General features: G+C 37.0%; 1 protein-coding gene across 3 annotated transcripts in view; it reads left to right on the plus strand.

The window, feature by feature from the left end:
• SPATA16 (spermatogenesis associated 16) overlaps positions 1-14,844 on the plus strand; it is a 259,451-nt gene that overhangs the window by 226,980 nt on the left and 17,627 nt on the right. The gene's annotated exons all lie outside the window — the stretch shown is intronic.

Genomic DNA, 14,844 nt, shown 5'->3' on the forward strand with positions numbered 1-14,844 from the left:
TGATAAAAGCTCTCCACAAAGTAGGTTTGGGGCACCTGGGTGGCTCATCTGACTTTTGGTTTTTGTTCAGGTCATTATTTCCATATCATAAGATACGCCCCACATCAGTCTCCATGCTGAGTGTGAAGCCTGCTTAATATTCTCTCTCCCTCTGCCCCTCCCCCCAAACTTAATCTCTCTCTCACTCAAAAAAACGTAGGTTTAAGGGAACATACCTCAACATAATAAAGGCCATATGAAAAACCCAAAGCTGCCATCATCCTTAATGGGGAAAAATTGAGAGCTTTTCCCTTAAGATTAGGAAGACAAGGATGTCCACTGTCACTTTTATTCAACATGGTACTGAAAGTCCAAGACACAGCAACAAAAATACAATAAAAAGAAATAAAAGGCATCCAGATTGATAAGGAAGAAATAAAACTGTCACTATTTGCAGAGGTCATGATACTATATACAGAAAACCCTAAAGACTCTACCAAAAACTACTAGAACTGACAAATGAATCCAGTAAAATTACAGGACACAAACTAAATGTGCAGAAATCTGTCAAATCTCTATACACTAATAATGAAGCAGCAGAAAGAGAAATTAAGAAAACAACCCCATTTATAATTGCACCAAAAAATAAGATGCCTGGGAATAAACCCAACCAAAGAGGTCAAAGACCTGTATTCTGAAAACTATAAAACATTGATGAAAGAAATTGGAGATGACACAAGAAATGGAAAGACATTCCATGCTCATGGATTGTAAGAACAAATATTGTTAAAATGTCTACACTATCCAGAGCAATCCATAGGTTTAATGTGATCCCTATGAAAATACCAACATTTTTTCATAGAGCTAGAACAAACTATCCTAAAATTTATATGGAACCACAAAAGACCACAAATAGCCAAAGCGATTTTGAAAAAAAAAAAAAAAAGCAAAGGTGGAAGCATCACAGCTCTGAACTTCAAGTTATATGACAAAGTGGCAGTAATCAAAACAATATAGTCCTGGCACTAAAATAGACACCTAGATCAATAGAACAGAATAGAAAACCCAAAATAAACACCTACTTTTATGGTCAATTAATCTTTGACAAAGCAGGAAAGAATATCCAATGAGAAAAAGACCATGTTTTCAACAAATGGTGTTGGGAAAACTGGACAGATACACGCAAAAGAAGGAAAATGGACCATTTTCTTACAACATACAAAAAATAAACTTAAAATGTATTAAAGACCTAAATGTGAGACCTGAAACCATAAAAATCCTAGATGAGAACAGAGGCAGTAATCTCTCTGACATTAGCCTTGGCAATATATTTCTAAAATGTGTCTCCTGAGGGAAGGGAAATAAAATCAAAAATAAATTATTGGGATACATACAACAAAAGTTTCTGCATAGCAAAAGAAACAGTCAACAAAACTAAAAGGAAGCCTACTGAATGGGATAAGATATTTGCCAAGGATTTATCTGACAAAGGGTTAGTTTCCAAAATATATAAAGAACTGATACAACTCAATACCCCTCCCCCCAAAAATAATGCAGTTAAAAAATGGGCAGAAGGCATGAACAGGCATTTCTCCAAAGAAGACATCCAGATGACCAACAAACCATGAAAATATGCTCAACATCATTCATCATCAGGGAAATGCAAATAAAAACTACAATGGCATATCACCTCATACCTGTCAGTATGGCTAAAATTAAAAATAATAATAAATAAATAAGAAGAGACAAGTGCTGGCAAGGATTTGGAGAAAAAAGAGCTCTTGTGCACTGTTGGTGGGAATGCAAACTGGTGCAGCCAGTATGGAAAATAGTATGGAGGTTCCTCAAAAAAAATAAAAACAGTACTACCCTACAATCTAGGAATAGGACTACTGGGTATTTATCCAGGAAAAAAGAATGATTCAAAGGAATACATGCACTCTGATGTTCATTGCAGCATTATTTATAATAATCAAACTGTGGAAGCAGCCCAAATGTTCATCAACTGATGAATGGATAAAGAAGAGGATGTGTGTGTGTGTGTTTGTGTGTGTACACACACTGTGGAATTTATTTGGCCATAAAAAGAATGAAATCTTTAAAAAAGAATGAGATCTTGCCATTTGCAACAACATTGATGAAGCTAGAGAGTATATCATTAAATGAAATAAGTCAGAGAAAGACAAATACCATATGATCTCAAGCATATGTGGAATTTAAGAAACAAATGAGCAAAAGTGGGGGTGGGTGGTGAGGAGAGAGAGATAAACCAAGAAACGGACCCTTAACTATAGAGAAGAAACTGATGGTTACCCAAGGGGAGTGAGTTGGAAGATGAGTGAAATAGGTGATAGGGATTAAGGAGTGCATTTGTATTGTTGAGCACTGGCTGATATATGGAATTGTTAAATCACTTTATTGTACAACTGACACTAATATAAAAGTGCATCATAACTATACTGGAATTAAAATAAACACTTAAAAACTCAGTGGAGGGTCTCAATGACAGAATGGAGGGAACAGAGAAAAGAATCAATAAAATGAAGATAGGAAAATAAAAAAATAATCTAAACACCAATCGGCCCTAATAAAGTCTTGTGTCATGGGTCCTGCCTCTCTCTATCTCCTTGTACCTGCCTCGACTTCATATGGTGCTTCAAGGCATGCTGTGGACTTCCTCCAGGACTTACGAATAACATATTTCTCTATTTCAGTTTCCCTTGTGGTTTTTTGTTGAATGCATTCAGCTCATCATCCGGCACCCTGTGCTCTACTTAGTAAATGTTGACAAAGTCATATAACAGTCTTCCAGTTTTTCTCCCCCTTTTGTGGTTTGAATTGGGTGTTTTATATGACTCTATTTTCTCTCCTTTCTTAGCATATCAGTTATAATTTTTTTACCAGTTGTCTTAGAGTTTACAATATATATTTACAACTAATCCAAGTCTACTTTTTTTTTTAAGATTTTATTTATTTGACACAGATCACAAGTAGGCAGAGATGCAGGCAGGGGAGGGTGTAGGAAGCAGCTTCCCTGCTGAAGAGAGCCCAATGTGGGGCTTGATCCAAAGACCCTGAGATCATGACTTGAGCCGAAGGCAGAGGTTTAACCCATTGAGCCTCCCAGACGCCCCCAAGTCTACTTTCAAATGGATACCACTACACAAGTAGTGTGAGTCCCTTATAATAAGAAAATAATCATTTTTTATCTCTGTATCATTGCTTTCATTCATTTTGTTTACGTATATAAGTAGCCATAAGTGTGTGTACAGACACACACACACACACACACACACACATACACATAAGAGATGTACATAGGCAGGCATAATCAAATACACTGTTGCTTTATTGTTGCCCGTTGGCCAAGATAGACCAATTCTAGGCCATAAAACCCACCTTAAAATTTAAAATAATAGAAATCATACCATGTATGCTCTTAGGCCATGATGGAATTAGATTAGAATCAATAATAGGAAAATCTCAAAATACATAGAGGTTAAACAATATACATCTACATAATACTTGGGTCAAATAAGAAATCTCAAGGGAAATTTTAAAATATTTTAAACCAAATGAAAATAAAAATATAACCTACCAAATTTTTGTGCCATATTGATAGTAGTGCTTAGAGGGAGATTTGTAGCATTTGAATATACACATTAGAAAAGAAGATCTAAAAACAATAATCTTAGTTTCACCTTAAGAAACTAGGAAAAAAAGAGCAAATTAAGTCCAAAGTAAGCAGAAGAAAATAGATATTAAGAATTAGAGCAGAAGTCAGTGAACATGAAAATAGGAAATCAATAGAGAAAATCAACCAAACAAAACTGGTTCTTTGAAAAGATCAATAAAATCAATATGCCTCTAGCCAAGCTAACTAAGGAAAACAAAACAAAACAACACTGAAGACACAAATTACTAATAACCAGATATTAAAGAGGAGATACTATAGATCCCATGGAAATTAAAAGGACAAAAAAGATCTCAGGGTCCTGGGATCGAGTCCCACATTGGGCTCTCTGCTCAGCAAGGAGACTGCTTCCTCCTCTCTCTCTCTCCGCCTGCCTGTCTACTTGTGATCTCTCTCTGTCAAATAAGTATTTACCTGGACACCTATCATTTGTATATGGACAACTCCTAAATTTATAATCAGTCTGGAAGATGGCGGAGAAGTAGCAAGCTGAGACTGCTTCAGCTAGCCGGAGATCAGCTAGATAGCTTATCTAAAGATTGCAAACACCTGAAAATCCATCGGCAGATTGAAGAGAAGAAGAACAGCAATTCTGGAAACAGAAAAACAACCACTTTCTGAAAGGTAGGACCGGCGGAGAAGTGAATCCAAAGCGACGGGAAGATAGACCCCGGGGGGAGGGGCCGGCTCCCGGCAAGCGGCGGAGCAACCGCGCACAAAATCAGGACTTTTAAAAGTCTGTTCCGCTGAGGGACATCGCTCCAGAGGCTAAACCGGGGCGAAGCCCACGCGGGGTCAGCGTGGCCTCAGGTCCCGCAGGGTCACAGAAGGATCGGGGGTGTCTGAGTGTCGCAGAGCTTGCGGGTATTGGAACGGGAAAGCCGGCTACAGAGACAGAGCCGACAGTAAGCTCGCAGCTCCGTGTTACCTTGAACCGGTCGCAGGCTCGGTGAGCTCGGAGCGCGGCCGGAGGTCAGGCAGACGGGAGTAACTGGGCGCTGTTCTCTGAGGGCGCACTGAGGAGTGGGGCCCTGGGCTCTCGGCTCCTCCGGGCTGGAGACCAGGAGGCCGCCATTTGTATTCCCGTCCTCTGGAACTCTACGGAAAGCGCTCAGGGAACAAAAGCTCCTGAAAGCAAACCCGAGCGGATTACTCACCCCGGCCCCGGGTAAGGGTGGTGTAATTCCGCCTGGGGCAAAGACACTTGAGAATCACTACAACAGGCCCCTCCCCCAGAAGATCAACAAGAAATCCAGCCGAGACCAAGTTCACCTACCAAGGAGTGCGGTTTCAATACCAAGGAGAGCAGCAGAATTCCAGAGGAGAAAGCCAAGCACGGAACTCATGGCTTTTTTCCTGTGATTTTTTTTAGTCTTGCAGTTAATTTAATTTTTTCTTTTTCATTTTTTTTTTTTCTTTTTCTCGCCTTCGGGTAAAATTTTTTTTTTTTTAACTGTTACCTTTTTCTTTTTTAACGATTTTTTACTAGTTTATCTAATATATATATATATATTTTTACATTTTTCTTAGGTGTTTTCTTTTTTTAAAAAAATTCTTTTCTTTTCTTTTCTTTTCTTTTTTTTTTTTTCTTTTTTCTTTCTTCCTTTTTGAACCTCTTTTTATCCCCTTTCTCCCCACTCACGATTTTGGATCTCTTCTAATTTGGCTAAAGCATATTTTCCTGGGGTTGTTGCCACCCTTTTAGTATTTTACTTGCCCCTTCATTTACTCTTATCTGGACAAAATGACAAGACGTAAAAATTCACCACAAAAAAAAGAACAAGAGGCAGTACCGAAGGCTAGGGACCTAATCAATACAGACATCGGTAATATGTCAGATCTAGAGTTCAGAATGACAATTCTCAAGGTTCTAGCCGGGCTCGAAAAAGGCATGGAAGATATTAGAGAAACCCTCTCGAGAGATATAAAAGCCCTTTCTGGAGAAATAAAAGAACTAAAATCTAACCAAGTTGAAATCAAAAAAGCTATTAATGAGGTGCAATCAAAAATGGAGGCTCTCACTGCTAGGATAAATGAGGCAGAAGAAAGAATTAGTGATATAGAAGACCAAATGACAGAGAATAAAGAAGCTGATCAAAAGAGGGACAAACAGCTACTGGACCACGAGGGGAGAATTCGAGAAATAAGTGACACCATAAGACGAAACAACATTAGAATAATTGGGATTCCAGAAGAAGAAGAAAGTGAGAGGGGAGCAGAAGGTATACTGGAGAGAATTATTGGGGAGAATTTCCCCAATATGGCAAAGGGAACGAGCATCAAAATTCAGGAGGTTCAGAGAATGCCCCTCAAAATCAATAAGAATAGGCCCACACCCCGTCACCTAATAGTAAAATTTACAAGTCTCAATGACAAAGAGAAAATCCTGAAAGCAGCCCGGGAAAAGAAGTCTGTAACATACAATGGAAAAAATATTAGATTGGCAGCTGACTTATCCACAGAGACCTGGCAGGCCAGAAAGAGCTGGCATGATATTTTCAGAGCACTAAACGAGAAAAACATGCAGCCAAGAATACTATATCCAGCTAGGCTATCATTGAAAATAGAAGGAGAGATTAAAAGCTTCCAGGACAAACAACAACTGAAAGAATTTGCAAATACCAAACCAGCTCTACAGGAAATATTGAAAGGGGTCCTCTAAGCAAAGAGAGAGCCTACAAGTGGTAGATCAGAAAGGAACAGAGACCATATACAGTAACAGTCACCTTACAGGCAATACAATGGCACTAAATTCATATCTCTCAATAGTTACCCTGAATGTGAATGGGCTAAATGCCCCTGTCAAAAGACACAGGGTATCAGAATGGATAAAAAAACAAAACCCATCTATATGTTGCCTCCAAGAAACTCATTTTAAGCCCGAAGACACCTCCAGATTTAAAGTGAGGGGGTGGAAAAGAATTTACCATGCTAATGGACATCAGAAGAAAGCAGGAGTGGCAATCCTTATATCAGATCAATTAGATTTTAAGCCAAAGACTATAATAAGAGATGAGGAAGGACACTATATCATACTCAAAGGGTCTGTCCAACAAGAAGATTTAACAATTTTAAATATCTATGCCCCCAATGTGGGAGCAGCCAACTATATAAACCAATTAATAACAAAATCAAAGAAACACATCAACAATAATACAATAATAGTAGGGGACTTTAACACTCCCCTCACTGAAATGGACAGGTCATCCAAGCAAAAGATCAGCAAGGAAATAAAGGCCTTAAATGACACACTGGACCAGATGGACATCACAGATATATTCAGAATATTTCATCCCAAAGCAACAGAATACACATTCTTCTCTAGTGCACATGGAACATTCTCCAGAATAGATCACATCCTCGGTCCTAAATCAGGACTCAACCGGTATCAAAAGATTGGGATCATTCCCTGCATATTTTCAGACCACAATGCTCTAAAGCTAGAACTCAACCACAAAAGGAAGTTTGGAAAGAACCCAAATACATGGAGACTAAACAGTATCCTTCTAAAGAATGAATGGGTCAACCGGGAAATTAAAGAAGAATTGAAAAAAATCATGGAAACAAATGATAATGAAAATACAACGGTTCAAAATCTGTGGGACACAACAAAGGCAGTCCTGAGAGGAAAATATATAGCGGTACAAGCCTTTCTCAAGAAACAAGAAAGGTCTCAGGTACACAACCTAACCCTACACCTAAAGGAGCTGGAGAAAGAACAAGAAAGAAACCCTAAGCCCAGCAGGAGAAGAGAAATCATAAAGATCAGAGCAGAAATCAATGAAATAGAAACCAAAAAAACAATAGAACAAATCAACGAAACTAGGAGCTGGTTCTTTGAAAGAATTAATAAAATTGATAAACCCCTGGCCCGACTTATCAAAAAGAAAAGAGAAAGGACCCAAATAAATAAAATCATGAATGAAAGAGGAGAGATCACAACTAACACCAAAGAAATACAAACTATTATAAGAACATACTATGAGCAACTCTACGGCAATAAATTTGACAATCTGGAAGAAATGGATGCATTCCTAGAAACATATAAACTACCACAACTGAACCATGAAGAAATAGAAAGCCTGAACAGACCCATAACCAGTAAGGAGATTGAAACAGTCATTAAAAATCTCCAAACAAACAAAAGCCCAGGGCCAGACGGCTTCCCGGGGGAATTCTACCAAACATTTAAAGAAGAACTAATTCCTATTCTCCTGAAACTGTTCCAAAAAATAGAAATGGAAGGAAAACTTCCAAACTCATTTTATGAGGCCAGCATCACCTTGATCCCAAAACCAGACAAGGATCCCACCAAAAAAGAGAGCTATAGACCGATATCCTTGATGAACACAGATGCGAAAATACTCAACAAAATACTAGCCAATAGGATTCAACAGTACATTAAAAAGATTATTCACCACGACCAAGTGGGATTTATTCCAGGGCTGCAAGGTTGGTTCAACATCCGCAAATCAGTCAATGTGATACAACACATCAATAAAAGTAAGAACAAGAACCATATGATACTCTCAATAGATGCTGAAAAAGCATTTGACAAAGTACAACATCCCTTCCTGATCAAAACTCTTCAAAGTGTAGGGATAGAGGGCACATACCTCAATATCATCAAAGCCATCTATGAAAAACCCACCGCAAATATCATTCTCAATGGAGAAAAACTGAAAGCTTTTCCGCTAAGGTCAGGAACACGGCAGGGATGTCCATTATCACCACTGCTATTCAACATCGTACTAGAGGTCCTAGCCTCAGCAATCAGACAACAAAAGGAAATTAAAGGCATCCAAATCGGCAAAGAAGAAGTCAAATTATCACTCTTCGCAGATGATATGATACTATATGTGGAAAACCCAAAAGACTCCACTCCAAAACTGCTAGAACTTATACAGGAATTCAGTAAAGTGTCAGGATATAAAATCAATGCACAGAAATCAGTTGCATTTCTCTACACCAACAGCAAGACAGAAGAAAGAGATATTAAGGAGTCAATCCCATTTACAATTGCATCCAAAACCATAAGATACCTAGGAATAAACCTAACCAAAGAGACACAGAATCTATACTCAGAAAACTATAAAGTACTCATGAAAGAAATTGAGGAAGACACAAAGAAATGGAAAAATGTTCCATGCTCCTGGATTGGAAGAATAAATATTGTGAAAATGTCTATGCTACCTAAAGCAATCTACACATTTAATGCAATTCCTATCAAAGTACCATCCATCTTTTTCAAAGAAATGGAACAAATAATTCTAAAATTTATATGGAACCAGAAAAGACCTCGAATAGCCAAAGGGATATTGAAAAAGAAAGCCAACGTTGGTGGCATCACAATTCCGGACTTCAAGCTCTATTACAAAGCTGTCATCATCAAGACAGCATGGTACTGGCACAAAAACAGACACATAGATCAATGGAACAGAATAGAGAGCCCAGAAATAGACCCTCAACTCTATGGTCAACTAATCTTCGACAAAACAGGAAAGAATGTCCAATGGAAAAAAGACAGCCTTTTCAATAAATGGTGCTGGGAAAATTGGACAGCCACATGCAGAAAAATGAAATTGGACCATTTCCTTACACCACACACAAAAATAGACTCAAAATGGATGAAAGACCTCAATGTACGAAAGGAATCCATCAAAATCCTTGAGGAGAACACGGGCAGCAACCTCTTCGACCTCTGCCGCAGCAACATCTTCCTAGGAACAACGCAAAAGGCAAGGGAAGCAAGGGAAAAAATGAAGTACTGGGATTTCATCAAGATCAAAAGCTTTTGCACAGCAAAGGAAACAGTTAACAAAATCAAAAGACAACTGACAGAATGGGAGAAGATATTTGCAAACGACATATCAGATAAAGGACTAGTGTCCAGAATCTATAAAGAACTTAGCAAACTCAACACCCAAAGAACAAATAATCCAATCAAGAAATGGGCAGAAGACATGAACAGACATTTCTGCAAAGAAGACATCCAGATGGCGAACAGACACATGAAAAAGTGCTCCATATCACTCGGCATCAGGGAAATACAAATCAAAACCACAATGAGATATCACCTCACACCAGTCAGAATGGCTAAAATCAACAAGTCAGGAAATGACAGATGCTGGCGAGGATGCGGAGAAAGGGGAACCCTCCTACACTGTTGGTGGGAATGCAAGCTGGTGCAGCCACTCTGGAAAACAGCATGGAGGTTCCTCAAAATGTTGAAAATAGAACTGCCCTATGACCCAGCAATTGCACTATTGGGTATTTACCCTAAAGATACAAATGTAGTGATCCAAAGGGACACATGCACCCGAATGTTTATAGCAGCAATGTCCACAATAGCCAAACTATGGAAAGAACCTAGATGTCCATCAACAGATGAATGGATCAAGAAGATGTGGTATATATACACAATGGAATACTATGCAGCCATCAAAAGAAATGAAATCTTGCCATTTGCAACAATGTGGATGGAACTAGAGCATATCATGCTTAGCGAAATAAGTCAAGCAGAGAAAGACAACTATCATATGATCTCCCTGATATGAGGAAGTGGTGATGCAACATGGAGGCTTAAGTGGGTAGAAGAATAAATGAAACAAGATGGTATTGGGAGGGAGACAAACCATAAGTGACTCTTAATCTCACAAAACAAACTGAGGGTTGCCGGGGGAAGGGGGTTGGGGATAAGGGGGTGGGATTATGGACATTGGGGAGGGTATGTGATTTGGTGAGTGCTGTGAAGTGTGTAAACCTGGTGATTCACAGACCTGGGGATAAAAATATATGTTTATAAAAAAATATATGTTTATAAAAAAAAAAAATTAAAAAAAAAAAATTAAAAAAAAAAAAAAAAAAAAGGACAAAAAAGGAATACTGTGAACAAATGCTATGCCCACAAATGTGATAACCTAGATGAAATGGTCAAATTCCTTGAAAGACACAATCTGCCAAAACTCACTCAAGAATAAATAGACAATCTGAATAGGTCTATCTATTAAGGAAATTAAATCCATAATTAATAACCTTCTAAATATATGTAGAGCAAATATTTAAATGGGGGAATATATGTAGTGAATTATAAATGGAGAAAGGTAAAGACATGTTAAAGTAAGGTCTCTACAATCCAATTGAACATAAAATAAAGAAAAAAGTAAACAAAATTATCAGTCTACTGGTGTCTGCATTTAACATTTGGAATGTATTTATATATACAAATATTTATATATAATTTTATAGTATATATTGAAATACATACTAATACTTAGAGCAACTACTAAAAATGCTATATAAAATGATAAAAAACACTAGTAAATTAAAATGGAATTCTTAAAAATGTCTCAGTATGCCTAGGAAGGTTTAAAAAAAATTAAAAAACCAAAGAGCAAAAAGAAAACAAAAAAATAAAATGATAAAGCCTTACATAACAATAGTTATATTAAATATAAACAGTGTAAATATACCAACTAGAGGACATATTGACAAAATGAATTTAGATTCATGATTCAATAATATGCTGTCTACAAACTCATCAAACATAAGGGCATAGGCAGGCTGAAATTCAAAGGATGGAAAAAGGTATCACACAGATATTAATATAAGAAAAGTGGTAGTGGCTATATTAATACCAAAATTATTTCAGCGCAAAGAAAATTACTGGAGACTGAAAGAGAGATTATGTAATGATAAAAGGTTCAATCCACCAAGAAGACATTGCAATGTATATGCACCAAATGAGTCTGAAAAAGATGAAACAAAAGTTGGTAAGACTAAAAGGAAAAATTTAAAAATTTAAAATTTAAATTTAAAATTTAAAAATTTAAAAAGTCTGCGATTATAGTTGGAGATTTTAACTCCTCTCTCTCAACAATTGATAGAGCTACTAATAGGAAAGGCAGCAAATATATATATATATATCTCCATAACACCATCAAGCAAGAGTACCTAACCCACATTTATGGAACATCTATCCAACAAGAGCAGAATACACATTCTTTTCACGTGCCCCTGGAATATATACCAAAATAGACTATATCTTGGGCCAAAACAAACATCAACATTATTTTTAAAAACTGAAATCAAAAACAATGTTTTATGCAACTTCAATGGAACAAACATCAGAGAGATAACAGAAAATCTCTAAATACTATGATAATCCATGTATCAAAAAAATGTCTCAAGGAAAATTATAAGCTACATTGAACTGAAAGAAAATGAAAATACAAAATATCAAAATTTGGGGGACACAGCCAAAGCAGCACTGAAAAATGTATAACACTAAACCCAAAGAGTATAATAGAAAAAAATCTCAAATCAATTATTGAAGCCCCACCAAGGACATAAAAAAGAAAAGCAAAATAAACCAAAGCAAGCAGAAAGAAAACTAAAACTCCATGAAAATGAAAACAGAAACAAAATAGAGAAAATTGGTTAAACAAGACACTCATTCTTTAAACAGATCAACAAAATCTGAAGCTTGAATAGCACTAATGAAGAAAAAAAAGAGAAGACACAAATCACCAATATCAGAAATGGAATGGGATATCACTAAAGATACTGCAGACATCAAAAGAATAATAAGGGAATACAATTATCAACTCTACACATATAAATTTGTCACTTAGATGAAATGTACTAATTCCTCAAAAAACACAAACCAGCACAACTCACCCAATATGAAATAATTTCAATCATCCTATAACTATTAAGAAAATTTAATTCATAATTTAAAACTCCCAAAAAAGAAATCTCCAAGCCCAGTTGGTTTGATGTAAATTCTATATAATCTCTTCCAAAGAATACAAAAGGAAGAAATATTCCCAAATTCACATTATAAAGTTAATATTATCCTGATAACAAACAAGATAAAAACAGTACCAGAAAATGCAACTTAATATCCTTTATGATTATAGATGCAAAAATCCTTATAATCTTAACAAACAGAATTAAACAATATGTAAAAAGAATTATAAGCTATAACCAAGTGGAGTTCATTCCAGAAAGTCTGAATATTTGAAATTCAATGTAATCTTTCAAATTAACAGGAAACAAACAAATAAAAAATCACATGATCATATCAATTGATGCAGAAAAAGCAGTCAACAAAATTTAACACCTATTCATGATTAAAAAAAAAAGTCTCAGAAAATTAGGCATAAAAGAGATGCTAAACAGCATCTATAAAAATCCTATAGCTAAATTATACTTAATACTCAAAGACTGAAGGCATTCTCCCTAAGATCAGAAACAAGGCAAGAGTATCAGCTCTCACCACTCTTATTTAACATTCTACTAGATATTCAAGCCACCTCTGAAAGGCAAGAAAGGGTAACAAAAGGCATAGAGATCAGAAAAGAAGAAATAGAACTTCCCCTATTTGCAGATGGCATGATTGTCTACATAGAAAATCCCAAGTATCACTCTTTATTCAAAAGCTGACTAAGGATCGCCTGGATGGCTCAGTCATTAGGCATCTGCCTTCAGCTCAGGTCATGATCCCAGGGTCCTGGGATGGAGCCCCACATCGAGCCCCACATTGGGCTCCTTGCCTGGCAGGAAGCCTGCTTTCCCTCCCTCTTTCTCACTCTCCCACTCCCCCTCTCCCTCTTCTCCCACTCCCCTTGCTCATGTTCCTGCTCATACCAAAAGCATGATCCATAAAACTCTAACTGGCAAATTAGACTTGAAAATTAAAAACATTTGCTTTGTGAAAGATTCTGTTGCACAGGATGAAAAGTCAAGTTACAGTGCAAGAGAAAAATATTTGCAAACTACATATCCAACAAAGGATTAATATTTAGATTATATAAAGAACTCTCAAAATTCAACAGTTAAAAAGCAGTTAAGCCAATTTGAAAGTGGGCAAAAGACAGGAAAAGACATTTCACCAAAGAGGATGGCAAGTAAACACATTAAGAGATGTTGAACATCACTGGCCACTAGGGAAATGCAAATTAAAACCACATTGAGATAAATCATTGCACACCTATCAAAATAGCTAGAATAGAAAATAGTGGCAACACTAAATGCTGGCGAGGATCTCTCATATATTGCTGGTGGGGATATAAAATGGTACAGTCACTGTGGAAAACAATATGACAGTTTTGGGGAAATGAGGAGGTTAGGGTTTGTTTTTTTGTTTTTGTTTTTGTTTTTGTTTTTTAAGGAAGAGAAAGAGCATGTGTGTCAGGGGAAAGGGGCAGAGAGAGAGGGAGAGAGAGAACCTTAAGCAGGCTCAACACCCAGCACGGAGCCCGATGCAGGGCTTAATCTCGCCACCCTGAGATCATGACCTGAGTTAAATTGAGTTGAATGCTTAACTGACTGAGCCTCCCAGGCACCCTGACAGTTTTCTTTATAAAACTAGATATTCATCTTCCATATAACCTAGCAATTGTACTCCTTGCCATTTTTTCCAGAGAAACGAAGTCTTATGTCCACACAAAAACCTGTACACAATTGTCCATAGCAATTTAATCCATAAAAGCCAAAAATGAGAAGTAATCTGGTCACCCTTCAAAGGGTGAATCCTTAAACAAACTGTGGTACATGGGTTACTACTCAGCAATGAAAGGGACAACCTGCTGATACAACAACCTGAATAGGTCTCTAGAGAATTGTGAAATTCTATGTGTTTCCATGTATATGACTTTCTTAAAATTACAAAATTTTACAAATGGATAATACATTAGTTGTTTCCAGTGCTTCAGGGATGAGAAATCTGGAGAAAAATTGGTGTAGTTATAAAAGGACAACATGTGAGAGATCTGTGTGGTAATGGAGATGTTCTATGTCTTAACTCTATCAGTGTCAATATCCTGGCTGTGGTATTCTACAGTTTTGCAGGATGTTACCATTGGTGCAAACTGAGAGTACATAGGTTGTATTGCTTCTCACTCAGATGTGTGAATGCACACTTACCTCAAAATTAAAGTTTTAGGAAAATATATTTAAGTCTTCAGATAAATTATGCCATTATATATTGAAAAATAGGCTGCCTGGTGGCTCAGTTGGTTGAGTGACTGCCTTCTGCTCAGGTCATAATCCTGGAGTCTCGAGATAGAGTCCTGCGTTGGACTCCCTGCCTGGCTAGGGGTCTGCTCCTCCCTCTGACCTTCCTCCTCTCACACTCTCTCTCATTCTCTCTCTCTCTCAAATAAGTA

Source organism: Mustela lutreola, chromosome 2 (genome assembly GCF_030435805.1).
Source record: "Mustela lutreola isolate mMusLut2 chromosome 2, mMusLut2.pri, whole genome shotgun sequence".
Lineage (NCBI taxonomy): Eukaryota > Metazoa > Chordata > Mammalia > Carnivora > Mustelidae > Mustela > Mustela lutreola.